A 13,065-nucleotide genomic window follows, 5' to 3' on the forward strand; every position below is an offset into this window, starting at 1 on the left:
ATTTATTTGAACTTTAACATTATACATTTCTTTACTGTCACATTGTGTCATTTAATTTGTCCTTGCTGAATAAAAGTATTAATTTTTCTCTAAATTAGACCCCAAACTTTTGAACATTAAGAAAATAATGTTGAAAATATCAATTGCTACTAAACTGCATTAAGATTCTTTTTAAACCAAGCTCTACACAAATAGCAACAAATCTTTTAAACAAAGAGATTTAATAAATCTCTGAAAAGTCAGTAATTGATGTCACTTTAATGCTCAATACGAAATAAGATGCAGCCCCTGTGGACTCATAGACACAACACGAATCACAAATATGGAAGACTGCAAGTGTGCCATTTGGGACAGGGCATTGGGTGTTATATGCAGTGACAGATTGGTAAATTTCCCTCTCCACTTTCTGTGAAGTGACCTATCAATCCTTGTGCAGTTTGCAGTGCCTTTTGGACTAGGAAAATACACACTTTACAATTTGAAACTTAAGATGGCTTCACTTTGCAGGACACTATACTGCAATTTGAACACACAAATGAATTGTGAACTTGAACACCTGGGAGCTGTCACATACAAATTAGCTTGCAAATAGGTTGTTGCAAAAACTCAAATAAAGGGGCCATGTCTGATTTGTGCCTTTGAATTACCTACGCTACATTCATGTTTTTAGAAAAAAAAAACAAAAAAAGAAACAAAAAAACAACAACACCTTTTTGTTCACCTGACGTGGTCATACTCACTTCTAGTCAGAATATGAGTCTGATACTGCTCCATTGGGCTGTGATTATGGGGCGTTTCAACCGAACCAGGAAAGACATAGACCTACAACCAATCAGAGCAATGAAGCGACGTCAACAGAGCTCAACTGCACTGTATTGCCAAGTCCGCGTTTTTTTTTCCTCTGCGGGTTGAAGCGACTATTATGTGATATATAGACCCATGAGTGCGAATTTTAGCAGGCAACCTTGCCAAAATAACACACATTTTACCCCCCAAACATCATATTTTCCAGAGAACCCCCCGAGAAACTTTTGTTAAGGCTAGCAGTTGGCGGGTTTTGTTGTAAAAACTTGGCAACCCTGTCTGAACGTGCGCTAAAATAAACGATCTTTGCCCGTGTTGTAAAAAAATAAAATAATTTAATGATACACAGAGTACTTACCCAACATGATCATCATTACTGAGAGAAATTGTGATGGTGAATGCAGATACAAACAAGCTCTCCGTTTAAGATTTGAACAAATATAATCCAAGCCCCTTTGATGACGCGCATGATTACGTTCCTGTTGATCATCTGTCCGTCATCGTCTGAAGCCTGCCCTGATAATTTCATTGGTCTGAACAGTTTCTGTTCGGAGATAATCGCTCCTCTATGGAGCGAGGCCAGACCGAACAGCCCGACCTAAAAATGTTGTGGGCGGGGCTAAGTTCGGCTGGCATCCAGGCTACCTTTTTGTAGTACAATCAGCAAATGTTCTTTTTAACGCTCTCTCCATCTTTCTTGCTCAGTTTTCTTCTCTTGTAAATTGGTTATTATAAAAAGAGATGTATTTGGTTCAATGATTCTGATCTCGATTGTCTGCTTACTAAACCAATCCCTTATGCTGTCAATCAATGTCTGACTCCTCCCTGCCCAAACTGTCATGTGAGTGAATGGGAGGACGAGGGCTAACACTGTTCACTGGTTTTTCCATCTGTGTTAGCTGCCTGTGTGTCAGCCCTGTTAGACAAGGATGAGATGGTGGTTAGTGTTTCATCAAAAACAGAAGCTTCTGCAGTTTTACACTAATACAAACCATTAGGACTTTTACAACATATACAACAATGAATAATGGGAAATCAATAGTGATGTTGTCAAATGCATAAAAAATGCGTTCCTGAGTAAAGTTTAACATTTGTTCACCCATCTATATTTTATGAACTTCTACTGTTAAACGGTAGCCCACTCCACACTTTAAAACACTATTATATTACATACAGATCAGTTTAAAAGTAAAAAAAATCTCATGAGCATCCTAAAATGTATTTGACACATACACCACATGTAACATACGTAAATGTCTTTATATTAGTAAATAAAATATCAAACCAAATTAAATTTATTTTAAAGACAACTAAACATGTTTAATTTCTGACACTCTTGACATGAAGAATAAAGAAAAACAAAGAATATGAAATGATGTGTGAAGGCCAAGTATAGTAACCAAAACTCAGAATGTGTCCTCTGCATTTAACCATTCAAATTGGTGAACACGCAAGTCGTGGGCAGCCATTTTGCTGTGGCCCGGTCAGGTGCCTTGCTCAAGGGCGCCTTAGTCATTCTCTGCAGGTATTGAGAATCGAACTCACAACCTTCATGTTACAAGCCTGACCCTCAAACCATTAGGCCACGACTGCCTCATTAATACTTTATATTAGCAATTCAGATTTTTGTATTTGCTAAGGTTTATCCAACAATACAAGTGTACAGAGAAAAAAGGCCAAGTTACGGTTTTGTCACCAAGCCATAGATGGCCAGCTTTATTTACTGAAAATAGATTAGAATACCTCCCTGTAAAAAAAAATAAAAAAAATAAAAAAATTGCATTAAAGGATTAGTTCAAATGTAAAGGTAAAAACAACTAAATGACTCCTTGATTTAAGGATTATTTCACCCAAAAATTAAAGTTAGCCCATTATTTACTCACCTTCAAATCATCACAGGTGTATATGACATGGGTTGGGTTAGGGTTAGGGTTATGTTAAAAATGTCCTGGCTCTTCCAAAATGTATAATGTCAGTGACTTTTGCTCCATTTTTGAAGTCCATTAAAGCTCATCTACCCATCATATAATCTTCACACGGCTCTGGGGGGTTAATAAAGGCCTTCTGAAGCAAAGCAATGCATTTGTGTAAAAAATAAAATACCCATATTTAAATCTTTATAAATCTTTTAATTATCTAGCTTCACTTCACACAATTCACACCTCAACAATTCACTGCCATTATAAAGATTGGAAAAGCCAGGAAATGTTTAATATATTTCTGATTTTATTTGTCTGAAAGACGAATGTCATATACACCTAGGATGACTTGAGGGTGAGTAAATCATGGGCTAATTTTAATTTTTGGGTGAACAAACCCTTTACTTACCCTCAAGCCATCCTAGGTGTATATGACTTCCTTCCTTCTGATTCAGAGTTATATTAATTCATATCCTGATGTTTCAAAACTAAACTCATGATAGTAGACATGAGTTTCTAGCTCCAATTCGGAACTTCTGTTTGTGAAGTTGCAAGCACTGTTAACCACAGCGTGCACCATCCGTATCCTTCGGGGCTCCTCTCGATAACCAGATGTCCATCACTGCATTGGAGGGAGGGTCAGAAGTCTCCAGAGATGACGTGTCGGCGCAGGGGGGTTCCTTTGGGAAGATCCACTTCCTGATACGGAAATGATGGCCATGCTTTCCCGGGCCACTGAGAGAGACGGGTTCGTGTGGAACTCTCCACGTGTCCCAATCACTTGAGGCTGGACGATTGGTTTCTCTGGGTGGCCTGTGCTGGTTCTCAGCACTCCATCCTGGTTCCTTTCTTTCCGGAGATGCATGAGGATCTCACTAAGCTGTGGACGGCACCTTTTACTGCCAAAAAAAAAAAAAAAAAAAAAGATCTGGTGGCTCCTCCTCCCTCACCACCATTGATGGTGGAGTTCCAAAGGGTTAAACAAATGCTCCTCCTTAGTTTGGGGTTATGCAACCGTACCCTAACTCTAGAGGGAAACCGCATCTCCCCTCGGGGGCTGTAGGTACTCGTCCAATCTGATCGGAAAGGTCTACCAGGCTTGTGGGGACGCTGCCTCCACCTTACACACTATGGCGTTGTTGCAGGTTAATCAGGCTCAGGCTTGATAGTCCAGCAAAAATGAAAAATAGAGTTCTTTGGCATAGGCCCATGTCCTTAGCTTCCGTTTCGAGGGTAACAGACTCTGCGTATCCTGCCTGAAGATGAAGGCAGTGGCACAGTCGACCCCGGGAGGTATAGACGGGGACCATCCTGGTGGTGCTGGCGAGGTTGGAGGTAACTGTCGTCTACAGCATCTGTGAACTCAGAAATGTGTAAGTGATTATATTATATACTCTATGGTTTAGGACGTGATTGGTTAGGTCTGAAAGTGACGTGTGACATAACATTGAATCTTCCGGGCAGAACTTACGCTAAAGCTTTCATTTCTGCACAAATTAAGGACTGCTGTGGTTCTCACGCTTCGTGCGTCAAAAGTCATGCCGTGGTCGGGGGGTCGTGCAATGTCCACTATGATGGTCCAGGAATGCCATCTCTGGCTGTGTCTGGCCGACATGAGGGAAACCCACAAAGTCAGGTTTGTAAGCAGGCTGCCCCGCCCATCCAGGCCCCAACCAAAAGGGGTGGCAAAGCAAAAGGCAAGCGGCCTTGAGATAATTAACCCGGAGATGGGGAGGACTGCTCTTCAGGAGATGGTGACCGCACCACTCCTTCCCCCGGAGGAGGGTCGGGCAAAACATATTTTGTTCTGTTTTGTTTGTGTTCCACTGATGGGCTCAGTCACTTGGCTGGGGTTATATGAGTAACCCCCTGCAGGGATCCCATATATTTTTCCACGGTGGCTCCTAAACGGAAGTCGTATTGGCCGTTTTAGGTTTTTTAGTTTAGTTTAAAGTATCATTGCATTTTTTTTCTTCTTATTTGTATATTCAAACATCATTATCGCAGCTTTTATGTCACATGTCTGTTTGGTCTTTATGTTGTGCTTTAATTCTGTCAAATTTTCAATTGTCTTAGTTTCCCACAACTTGTCTGTTTCCTTGGTTACTCTCATTAGTTAAGTTCTTCTGAGCTGTGTGTAGATAATCTAGTCAATTCTCTTGTTTCCGTCTGCTATTTAAGTCCCTCTTGTTCACTCAGTCTTTGTCTGATCACCGTTATGCTATGTGTGTTTTTTTGTTGCCTGTCTGCATGTTCCTGTAAAGTGAAGATTAAAGTTTGTTTGATTTTGGATCTTCTGATTCCTCCATTTGTTCCTGCCTGCACACACCCGTCACAATCAAAACATTATTTATTGCAGTTGTAATTTTGCAGTGTATTTAATTTGACTGGTAATAGCCCTATTAGTGTCTCATTATTATAAATGATTGATCAAATGTAAGAAAGATGATGCATACATAAAAAAGGGCCTTTATAGAAGTAAATAATGCCCTGGGGTAAATATCACAAATATGCAGATTTAAATAAAAGCTGCGAGAGAGCATCGAATCATAGGACCTGATAGGGCCCAAGTTAATATTAAATCAAATTGTAAAAATCTGTGACAATGCCCAACACTGTAGTGTTAATGTTTTACTTGAAGCAAATGTTGTCTTTTCCCTTTATTTTCTTGTCAGAGTGTACCATAATGCTTCGTTTACATGTTAAAATCACAAATTTCGACTGGGGTGCAATGTTCCAGAGCCTGCATACATATTTAATTCAGAAACATGTCACCTTTTTCGCCACTTGTGATTTTGCAGGACTGTTATTAATATAAAAGTGTTCATCAGAAAGAAGAAATTCATATACTCCAAGAATGTCTTGAGGGTGAGTAAATAATGGGGTAATTTTCCAGTCTATATGTAGTAACATATGTAGATTCATTTTAATTAACATGTTTACGACACCAAATTTTCACACCCAACATTCGTCTTGGTATGAACAGCCCTTTAGGGCTCCAAATACAAAAGTACATGAAGTAAGTACATTTTGAGTAACATGAGTATGCCTCAGTAAACTAACAGGACTTGTGAATGTCAGCCAACTCCTCCTATAACAACCACATCCTGAAACAAAAGTCCTAAGTGAGGATGAGCATGTGTTAGAGGGGGTTTCACAAAACAGGACCCCCACAGGAGGCCCCGAAGGGATGTTTCAATTAGAGACATTGTGATGTCCTCCAATGTGAGGTCTATTGATCATTGCAGTGCATCGGCCCTCCTCAGCCCTCCAAGCAAGGAGCAAGGAGACAAAGATTTTTTTCTTCTTTAATAGGTAACAAAACTCACAGCATGATGGTTTTGCTCTTCACTCTTTCCTCTCTCTGTGTCTTCGTCATCTTTTTTTTCTTCTGCACTCTCTTCCATTCCTTCTCTCTCTCTCTCTCTCTCTCTCTCTCTCTCTCTCTCTCTCTGGGAAAAGAAGAGAAATAAAGGAGAGTGAAGGAAGGGGCTTGGTACACGTGTCAGACAGGCTTTGCAGCCTCTCTCCTTTCATCTCTCTGGTTTGAGGGCTTTGATTATGGAACAGGCTCTCATCAAGAGCTGGCTAGCTTTTCAAATCATGCAAGCCAACATTATGCGTGGAAATGACACTCCAATGGTGACATTAAAAACCACTCCAATAAAAAAGGTGTAGCCTACTTATTACTCCAGACATACTCCTGCACATTGCAGTATGTTTCTCAAACTGGCGAGCTAGAACTAATTCTCGCTAACTTCGGTTTACACTGTGAGCTGTAATATATTTTATACATTCATAGTGATCCAAACTAAATTTACTTTAATAATATGCCACTAGCCTTAATTCATTGCCCTTTTCATATATTATGCTGTTATACTCTGGGAAAAGCCACACTTCCAGGCTATAACTCTATAAATCAGTGCAATTTGGTTTCTCTTTTTTGTTCTTTTCTTCAAGGCTACTGTCTTTATCTCCCCACAGGCTTCATAACAATATGATTCGTGTGCCCCAGTCTAGCACCAAGTCCCACTGTGATGTGACCTCCACAATGCAATATAGTTAACTTTGTAGATCAAATTACATACATATCCTTCTGACATAAATATGCATTCATTTCTCTGCTGCCATGAGAGAGAGGAAATTGTTAATTTGCATTTTTGCTATTGATTTTCAGAAAAGAATCCTGGCAGCAAATCAACTCCTGCCAAACTGTCCAAACTAAGAGTTTTGTGGTGGGGCAGAGAAGGACAGTGGTGAAAGGTGTGAGATGTGTTTAAAAAGAAAGAAAGAAAAAAAAAACATCCATGGGAATGGGAATATTGTGCTATAGGGGTAATTGACAAGGGTTTGGGTTAGGTATCGGTCTGACGTATGATGATTTTACTGCCGCTATGGTCATGTGGGACTAAGGACACTCTTTTGGACACTCTGTTTTCCTTTTTTAGTATTTATTTAAAATGTCTTTCTACGGTCTGATGGGTGGTCAGTGAAATATTTGAAATAATCTTTCCTCTGACTTTTGTTTCTGTTAATGCAATTACAGAAAGTTTTAATGAACAAATACATTTTCAAAAACACTATCAGTATTTAGGATTAGTGCATTTTTTTATTTTTTTATTTATAAATTCATACTTTTATTCTGCAAGGACACATTCAGTTTAAGTCAAAAGTCACAGTAAAGACATTTTTAACTCGTAACTACTTAAAGCCTTTATATATAATGAATTACAAATGTATTTTAATGCATTAATTAACATACATTATAATGCATTGTATGATCACATGAATAATTGTAACATTATAACACGTATGCTATGGCTTTAGAAAGTATAATGCATTAAAATACATTACAAATAATCAATTTCAGCTATAACAAGAAATCTGGAAATATAATGCATATTAACTTTAGTTACAGTTATTTAGAAAAATATATAATGAATTTTAATGCACATTATGAATACATGTATAATGCAGGATTGTGTGACACTGAAGACTGGAGTAATGGCTTCTGAAATTTCAGCTTTGACAACACAGGAATAAATTATATTTTAGAGCAAATAGTGAATGGGGCCTGGGTGATCATAAGAAACTACTTTTTAAAACATAAAAACATAAACTTAATCCCAAACTTAAGAAGTACTGTAATATTTTTTTATTTTTTTTTTACCACTCAAATATAACTTACTCCTTCCACAATTGATCTTCCGGTTTCTTTATGCTTTTTACTTGATCCATTGTATTCCATTGATACACCAAGCCTTTGAGATGCCCGTGCTCATGTTCATAGGCTTTGAGTCTAGACATATGCTGGCAGTCACAAAAGTGCTGATTAACAGATGGTTTCACAGTGACAGGGGAGCACTCTAATGCTTCCTGTCAAGAAATGAATTAATAACAGCGTACAGATAACAGATAGACACTTTTCTCACTAAAGTACGGCTAAAAATGACATCAAGTTATTTGTTTCTGAGGAAAGACTGTGGTTCATTATGATTTGATGAGCCCGAGAACTTTGTCCCATTAAGTTTAAGTGAAAAATCATCTCATTAGGTCAATTAGGAGCCACAACGTCCCAAGTAAAACATAAATCATTATCTGCTGCTATCATCAGAAAAATAAATTCTGGGCACTGAAGTTAAAAAGACACCCGTACAGTCCTTCCTCTGCTTGTGATAAAATGTTGCTTAAAATATCATTATTTTGTGTATTAAATCTGTATACATTAGTAATTATTATGGAGAAAATTAAATTTAGTACCAGGCTCAGCACATCACTGTACACCCATCATTATTTTCCAATCTGGCATAATTCCGAGAAGAGCGGAATAATATTTTAGACTCCGCCAAAAAGCATTGTCGCTGAATGACGATGTGTCGTATGATAAGTAATATCTTGTAGCTCAGCAGTAAACATAAGGTGGTGCGTCATCTTGGCAGGTATAAGCAGAAAGGTCATATGGAAAGGTTTCAGATAAACTACTTAAGAGTAGAGCACCTTCTCGGGTTCATCATGTGCCACATACATTATGCATAAGAAAAACAGATGCTCTGCCTTGTTTGCATAATTTACCCTATGCACCTTGAGCTGGGATAATCAAACACCACTTGCGGTGTAGGATGCGCACACACACACACACACACACACACACACACACACACACACACACACACACACACACACACACACACACACACACACACACACGCACACACACACACACACACACAAATGTCGTGTGTCCATGTTTTATGGGGACTTTCCATAGGCGTAATGGATTTCATACTGTACAAACTGTACATCCTATCCCCCTACACTGCACCTGCCCCTAAACCTACCCATCACAGGAAACATTCTGCATTTTTTCTCAAAAAAACTTCTTCTGTATGATTTATAAGATGTTTTCCTCATGGGGACCTAAAAATGTCCCCACAAGGACAAGGATTTCGGATATTGCCATCTTTGTGGGGACATTTTGTCCCCATAACGTAGGGATTACCAGGCCACATACACACATACATACACACACACACACACACACACACACACACACACACACACACACACACACACACACACACACACACACACACACACACACACACACACACACACACACACACACACACACACACACACACACACACACACACACACACTTGGGTCATTGGGATCTCATCTTGTACAGTAGAGCCCTCTCTGACTTGTTTCTGACTAACACAAACTAACTTACATCAGGGGGGTATTCCAGAAATCAAGGTTATTTTACTGTCACATATACCTTGAACTCTTGAACCCAAACCTTGCTTACTTAAAATATTCTGGTTCCAAAAAAACAAGTCCAGGGGTAAGTTCGGACAACTCAGAGTATGTTCCCGGTTAACACACAAGACATTCTCAACAGAGCAATGAATCGATGATTCACAATGAAAACAGACAAACAGAGAAAACCGATGCTATGAAAGAGCACGATACTTCATCTTCTTCTTTTGATTAATGGTGATTGAACAAAAAAGTTTGCCCGTATAATCTTTTTATAGGTTAAGCTTATTTGGCCTAATCTCTACTGATGCGGGGCTTGATGAAGCAGCTTCAACTCGAGCTCTGATATACTAAATATAGGATATGATTATGTAGGGTAAGGTACCTCAGATAAAGGTGCATTTTGGGGTGGTGGTGGGATGCTGGAACACCTGAGACGGAGGAGAGGTAAGCAGCTGTTTATATACTCTGACTGTTGGCTGTTGATTGTAAGATTCGACGAGCTCGCTCCTCCCTAAATTACGTTTAGAACTTCACTTACATAACCTACTTAGTGCACATAAGTACCTATTTGGTGGTTGTGCCATTTTTTTTTCTCAATCTCTTCGTTTAATAAGAAATCTTTATTCATTGAGAATAAGGACTATATTGTTTGTTTGATGCTAATTGATTGAATGCAGATCCATATGTGAGATGACAATACATTAAATAATAAATATTTGAATTTAATTAACATTAAAACATTACCTTGTTGTAATGCTTTAGAATTAATATTCTATACCATTTTATATTATAGAACTGTAGCTATATAAAACATTTGATTATATTAATATAACTATATTAATTATATAACACACATCTGAATACCTCTTAAGCAAACTAATCCCAGAAATTAACCTGCTCCGGAGCAGCATAATTGCTATAGCTACTCACATAACCTGCTTTCTGGAATACCCCCAGATGAACTCTGATGTGATTTAGAGCAGTCGAGAACAGAAAAACAGATAAGAACATATAAATAAGCCTCACACTGCTTCTGTTTGTTAAGGGGGTCCTTGCACAGTATGGGAGACATCCAATGACAAGTCTAAGAGACACAATCTGTTCAGCTCTGAGATTTTACTCTTTTTTTCCAACTAGCAATTATCACAAGATCAGTTCAACAGAAACGTTCTGCACTGCTAGACTGATCATGGACCAACTCCTTAGACAAATCAAAGCCTTATCTGCTCCAAAATGAATCCAAGATTAGACTCAAGAGAAAACCCTCTGACAGACAATAAAAGATGGTAAGGATTCCATTATAACCACATTAATGGCCAACATCTGCTCTATAGGTAAACTTTCCTCCGCCTTTAGGGTTTAGTTATACAACAGTTAGTTCATGTCCTCATATTGATACTTTTCACACATACCAAACAGACAGAGTGTAAGACATTAGGCGTGGGGATTTTTCATCGACTCTTTATTAAGGTTACATGCCAAAACACATTGACAAGAAGTCATTAAATCATACACACTGATTCTTACAAAAAAAAAAAAAAGAAAAAAAAAGCTGAACATTTGTGACTCAATCAGTCAAACAATTAATTTAAAAAGAAAGGAATGAACTTAATAAGTGTACATGTTTATGAATGAGTCATTGAATCAAAATGATTTGTTTAAAACTCAAATTTATTCAGAAACTTAACAAGGAACATAATATGAGAAAGAAGAGGATTAAAATAAAGATGAGAAAGTTCTGCACAAGCAGGAGATTTGTTGAACAGAAATCCAGGTTTTTGTTGGCAGAAATTAAGTAAGAAAATAAGTTAGATCTTTGACAGAGTTGATATTGGTATAACCACTGAAACGGCAAGTGTCAAAATGAGAGAGAGAGTGCATGTGTGTGTGTATGTGTCAGACCTCTTATGACCTCTGTCAACATTTGATGTCCTCGAAGGGCAATTATAATGAACAACTCCTCCACACGAATGGAACATTAAATGTGAATGCGTGTTAAGTAGTTCTGCGAAGTGATTAAGAGATTTGAAAGAGGGGAAAAAATGTAAGAGATCCAGATCTCTCTTGCATTCTCCGGTTCCTTTACTTGCAGTGCACAATGGTCAGATCTGTTGTGTGGAAAATGTAGGTTAAAAATACTTTCTCCTATCCAAGCTTAATGTTCACAGATTAATTGAAGTCAGCCAAAGGTTGATTTCCTAGAAAAGTATAAACACCATCAAAACGCTCCTCTGCTTGCTTTGGGTAATGGCTGATTAATTAATAAATGTGAATTTAATTTAATGAAGCAAATTAGCCCAAAAAGGAATGATCATATTAATTATGATCAATTAAAGTATTTGGATCAAGTATCGTCCCACGTCCCACCACAGTGGTTAAACCTTAAAGGTGGGGTAAGTCTAAGTTCAAAACCGTTTTAGAAAAAGGACTCGGGCCGAGTGGAATAACAAACTTGTAGCCAATCAGCAGGTAAGGGGTGTGTCTACTATTGATGGTGAGAAGAGCGCTCGCTCTCGCTCTGTGTCATTATTCAAAACACATGAGTCACACATGACGGACATTAGCCGATTACTAGTCTAATATATGCTGCTTGACTATGCTCGTGTGTCATGTTCACTTGTTAGTCCATTTGCGATCATATTGTGTCTCACTTCAGCGATGATAAAGACCCGTCATTTCCACACCGTATGGAGCATCTAAATCTCATCACTGTGTGCTTCAAGCATCAGCTCCCACAATGTCTCCGACAAGTAAGATACTATACTCCTAATATATGTTTGCTTACTCTTTTCATGATCTATATAACCCTTATCCAGTCATATTTGTAATATGTCGTTAGCTAGACTGTCATGCTTGTGTTCTGAGTCGTTCATGAGAACAGTTTGATCGCTATCTCTAATCTTGTCATAATTGTAACATGTCGTTTATTTGGACTTTCGGCTCGTGCTATCGAGTTGTTCATGAGAACAGTTTGTGATTTTGTGATCGCTATGACTCTAATCTTGTCATAATTGTAATATGTTGTTTGCTGGACTGTGCTTGTGTACTATCGAGTTGTTCATGAGAACAGTTTGTATGTGTTTTTGTGATTGCTGTAACTCTAATCTTGTCATAATTGTAATATGTTCGTTAGTTGGACTGTCTTGCTCGTGTACTATCGAGTTGTTCACAAGAACGGTTTGTGTTTTTGTGATAGAAGGGATGACTTTTTCATTAAATATTCGACCTGGATTAGATACACACAGATTTCTGCCATAGCAGTTGATGCCTCTGGGTTACGTGTGTGGGGCGGAGCTATCAAAATAGGGGCGAGACCCTTTTGGGGGTAGGGGCGTGTTTGTTTGGGTGATTTGAAATATCAACAACGGTTTACCAGATAGCACTTACCGTACCTTTAAAGGGTGTTTCAGGGCTGAGAAGATAATTCGGTATTTAAACTGGGTCATTAATGTAGTAGAAATGTGAAATTATTTTTGAATTTGTGCCTTCTAGACTGAGAAAAGACCTCATGGGGATGAAAGACAACAATTCCCAGAATGCTTCACTGCCCTGTGAGGCCACTTCCAAAGCCACCGCT

Source organism: Pseudorasbora parva, chromosome 1 (assembly GCF_024679245.1).
Source record: "Pseudorasbora parva isolate DD20220531a chromosome 1, ASM2467924v1, whole genome shotgun sequence".
In the NCBI taxonomy this organism is placed as follows: domain Eukaryota; kingdom Metazoa; phylum Chordata; class Actinopteri; order Cypriniformes; family Gobionidae; genus Pseudorasbora; species Pseudorasbora parva.